The following is a 5,157-nucleotide window of genomic DNA, read 5'->3' as shown; positions in this document are numbered from 1 at the left end:
ACCGGCAATACCAGCAACACCGGCAACTCCGGCAACACCGACCCATCAGCTGCAGGGTTGATCACCGAATAAACAATGAAGTAATTAATAAATAAATAAACAACTATCGATGACAGGAGGAGACGTGGACTTTTCCTCCGCCCTGCTGCGCATTGATACAAACTCTTCACACGGACATTAGGGCTGGTTTAAAAAAAAAAAACAGAGTGAGAAAAATCCAGTTCCACTGTCGTCCTTTCATTTCCCACATAAATCTCGTGAATTCCTGTCGGTTGGAGTCGCTCGTTTGTCAGCAGCAGCTGGCAGCGCAGCCTGACAGAGAACGAGAAACAGAAGTTCCATAAAGTAAACGTTTCGGCCGCAGCGCGTCCGAGAGCGAAGCGCCGCTGCATAAACACAGCCGTGTGTGTGTGTGTGTGTGTGTGTGGAGACACCGAGGCCGGAGCTGCACTTTTAAAGAGAATATCATCACAAAAACACACACACCCACACACAGTGTGAAAAGTACACAACGCCCCCGTAACGATAGAAAAATCACTGCGATATTGACTGTAGTAAGAAACGTTACATATATTCATCTGTACTTTACTAACACTAAGTAAAAATACTGTACGCGTACTTGTACTTGGCACAGGTTTTGGCAGGAGTACCCGGGCTTGAGACCAGAATGAGATTAGACCCATTAGTGATGAGAACCACAGCCTTCTGACTTTAATCCAGCTCTTTATCCACTGAGCCACAGCCTCGGGCCAACACACAGACTTTAATTTTTACACTTATCATAATCATTTGGAAAAAGACTTCTTGGATTAGAAACAAATTAAAAAAAAAAAACAGAACACAGTAAATCTCCACGAGTCAGACTTTAACACTGTCTGTATTTAAAAATACATGGAAAGCACAGTAAATCTCCACGAGTCAGACTTTGACACTGTATTTAAAAATACATGGAAAAAAAACTGAACAACTTTGATTTTTGTATTAATTAAAATGTGTTAATTCCTTTATTTACTTTTTTAACGCATTTGAACATGAATAATATATATATATAATAACATTAATTATTTTTATTTTAATTATTTTTGTTACGTTTCCATTTAATTACATTTTTATGATTATCCACGTGATTTGTTACATTACTTTACACGGCCAAAAATGTTATTTTTTTTTTATTTTACTTTTTTACTAACAAACAAATCAATCAATCACTATTTTTGACTCGTATCTTGACTTGACCTGCTCGGTCCTGGAGGAGCGTGCGGCCGCTGGTAGAATGGACACGTCCTGCGTGGACGTGACGGATCACTGACAACGACTCTTTCCTCTGGGTCTAATGGAGCTATTACTGGCTGCTGCAGGCCTTCACTATCTAAACACAGACGAGCACGCGCGGTAAAACACACGCGTGCACGTGTGGCCCGTGATTTACCTCACGGTGGATGAGGAACAGGAGGAGGAGGAGGAGGAGGAGGGATGCGCGCACTTTTACGCAAAGATGCCGCGACAGGGAACATGAAAAATTAACATTTAATACGAATTTCAACAAAACTCAAATTGAAAAAACTCAAAAGATAAAGTTTACAAAGTGTAACGAAATGTTTAATTTGTCTTTCATATTTTATTTCTTTTTGTGTCTCGATTAAGTCGAATAAAAAGTATAAAATTGAATCGAGAGGAAACAAACATAACATTAAATACATCGGGTTTTTTTAAAATAAACTTTTCTGGAGTGTTTAAATGGTACGTTTTTTTTTTTTTTTAACTCGTAAAAAAACTCCATTTTAGTTGAAAAACACCCTTCATGATATCGAAGTATATTAGTGGCGTAATATATTTTTAATAGAATACTTTTTTCCGTAACGGTGTGTCATTATTATTATTTATGTCGCCAGTCCTGGATCACATCCATAATTTACTGTCCGGTGTATTTTATTTATTTATTTTATTTTCACTTGATTATTTGACTGTTTGCTCCTTAATTTTGACTAAATTCAATGAAGCGGATTTACATTTTTTGACGGTTTCAATTAGGGCTACAAACATCGCCTCTATTTAAAATATATATATATAAAATGTCATGTTTAATACATAGAAGATTAGTCCTCTCTCTCTCCCCCTGTCCCCCCACCCTCCCTCCCTCCCTCCCTCTCTCTATCTCTCCATCCATCCATCTAAATACTCCTGGCGCCTCCGATGGGCCGCAAATGACAGCAGACAGAGGTGTAACGTTTCCTATTGTTACCTCCTCCATCATCTGGACACACACACACAAACACACACACATTCCGTCAGTACATCATAATGACCATCATATAAAGATAAGTAATTATTGTAGTCGCTGGAGAAACAAAACAAATCTGAATCTATTTCGTTATGTCGACTGTTATAGTGGAGGTTGTGACGTATGGACTTGTTTCAGTCGTGAAATAATAATAGAAATTAAATTAATTAAAAATAAAATAATAATGTTGTTTCTATTATTTTGTAAAATAAAACATCATTAATATCTATATTGTATAGTATATTTGTGTGCTTATTTAATTATGGATACACCGTTGACTAAAGGCCCATCTGAATTCTTAAATCTATAATTAGTCATCACTATAACAAACATGAAGAGGTGAAGCAGTTGACTGCAGTGTTACGTCAGCAGTAACATCTGTAACACTGACCACTGTAACAGCATAACCGCTGCAGCCATTCTGAACCTGTGTTTCATTTTCCAGGTTCTGATGTTTACAGGCTTATCTGTGTTTGTGTGACAGATAAAGAGGCCAAACAGAAGCTGCAGAGGTCAGAGTCTTCCTTTCACCTCTGTCAGCACCAGTCTGCTCCTACAGACCGAACAACCTCCTCCTTCCTCCTGGTGGCCATTTATCTGTGTCCACAGTCTCAGCAACAACAGAGAAACCCTCATGGAGCTCCATGAGCTTTCTTCCTGCACAGCATCAAACATGACCACATGATCTCACACACTTGTCAGCGCTACGACTGAGGATCCCTGAGGCAGACGCAAGCACAAAAAATCTCTACAGCCACAGATAAACATCTGACTCTTTAAGTGAAACACGTTTCATTTTCAACACCCAGGGAAGTTTGGAGGCAGGAAGGAACCAGGAGGGACACACAAGAAAGAAAATCCATCAACGCGCAACTGAATTCAGACAACAACATTCTGCTCAATGAACTCCGCTCATACATAAAAATACACATTTATCACATTATTAATTGTGAAATTAGTCAGATTGAAATTAGCACACAATGTGGAAAAGATTTTTCTTTTCACCAAAGCCTCCTGTGGTTTAAATATCATCTCATGGGACTGATTAACACTAGGGACAATGGTTTCAAGGAAGGTTTGAAATCAACACTACAGTGTGACTAAAACGACTAATATCCACCAACTATATCAAGAAAACTTTGGACTCATACTTTTTCATATTTTATCACCATGTTTTCTTATTAATAATTCCAAATTGAAAGATTATTATAAATAAAAAATTAAAGAATGCTGATTTCATTATGAAATGTTGATTTATCTCAATTAATCATAATGATTAGTCATGAATAATCGTGATTAATCGTGATTAATTTCCAGCTATCAGGTGATTGACAAAAAGGTGACTCATTTGTCAGTCCGACTTCGGGCGACTAGCCCGGTGTCAGCAGGACACGGCGTCACCGTGTTTCTTCGCTGCCGCCCAAGGTCAATATTTCCACCCATAAGAACTACAACCATTAAATAAAGGTTAAAGGTGAAAATCCAGAAATGACTCACCGTCCATTCACTCCTATAGTGGCTCACTGGGAATGTGAGGGAATATCATATCAATAATATTTGTTATATTACAGTGAGGAAAATTCCTGGGGCCTCATCCCTTTCAGGACAGAATCTACGCCTCAGAATAATCACCAACTTTTTAACAACACATTTTGTATTTTCACTCAAGTTGCACTCACACATCTTCGATGCTCTCTTTCCTCCATCTGCTGCAGAGCCGTTCCCCTGTGTGACACACACAAAAACACAGCGTTTAGCCTGGCGTCATTGGATTTAATGCTTATTTAAAGTAAATGGAGGCGGACATGTGCCAGTCTAAACACTGGGCCGCCTTGTTTGGCACTTTTTTTACGAGGATGCGCTGATGATGATGTAGCACGAATTGGAGAGTGTCGCCGTGGAGTCTGCTGGCGGAAGAACCACACGAACATCTGTCCACCCTCAGCTTCCATAGATAGTGATGCACAGCTGGATATTTACTACCTGTCGGGAGGCACGCGGCACGAGGGGGGCGCCGGTCTGTGAGCGGCCCTGTGTTTGTTTCCCTCAAGTTTGTGTGAAAATATGCATTCACTGACATTTGACATTTGGAATGCATTTCACACACTTATTTTGGCCATTCTCTTTAATCAACAAGAGTAATATCTACATGATGGTAGAGAATGACAATAAGAAGAGAAGCAGTGGGAACAGATTTTAGTATTTTACACAATGACTACTTCACATTTCTGCACCTTTAGAAACCTGGGGGGCTATAAATGTACATGCTGAGTCATAAGTGGAGAGAACAAGCAAACTCTTTAGAGAAACTCTGAGTCATAAGTGGAGAGAACAAGCAACTTGTACCAAACTCTTTAGAGAAACGGCATCAAATCGCTGTTTTCACCCAAAATAGTAAACATGGTTTTATGACTTTGATCTTAACAAAAACACTGTTTTAGAAACAGAACTTTCCAGAATCCGACAACAGCAGAGAGTCTACAGTCAACACAGGACAAAAATACGTAAATTGTTATTTTGGCTAGTTTGATCCTGGAATTATTTACATTTACATTTTAAAAACACTCGTATCTAATTGAGTAGCAAACATTCAAAACAGTTTGTGAACAAGTTTTTAGTTTTTTAGCCTAAGTATTATTTTGATGGACTACGAGTTGGCAGCCATTTTGAATTATTGTATTATTTTTCAAATAAACGCGGTCTTTCTTAAACGGTCTCGTACCAATGCCTTTGTATGTCACGTATATTCAATAACATCGTCACTGTGTTGTGTACCAGTGAAAAATTAATTCTCACTCACTTCGCGTTTGATTAGCTTCTCATGCTAATTCGTGTAGCAGCGACAACGACGCAGGACTATTTTTCTTAAAATTACT

General features: G+C 38.7%; 1 protein-coding gene across 1 annotated transcript in view; it reads right to left on the bottom strand.

Annotated features, from left to right (window-relative positions):
* LOC112487522 (MORN repeat-containing protein 3-like) overlaps positions 1–5,157 on the bottom strand; it is a 10,967-nt gene extending 5,810 nt beyond the window's left edge. The window contains exons 1-2 of the transcript XR_003050676.1: positions 5,082–5,157; positions 3,961–4,006 (exon numbers count right to left, since the gene is read on the bottom strand). The gene's annotated coding sequence lies outside the window, so the exon portion shown is untranslated. The remainder of the gene's footprint in view (positions 1–3,960; positions 4,007–5,081) is intronic.

The sequence above is a fragment of the Cynoglossus semilaevis genome, chromosome 9 (assembly GCF_000523025.1).
Source record: "Cynoglossus semilaevis isolate Cse_v1.0 chromosome 9, Cse_v1.0, whole genome shotgun sequence".
NCBI lineage: Eukaryota > Metazoa > Chordata > Actinopteri > Pleuronectiformes > Cynoglossidae > Cynoglossus > Cynoglossus semilaevis.
Note: the sequence above shows the minus strand (reverse complement) of the source record. Positions and strands in the feature narration are given on the sequence as shown.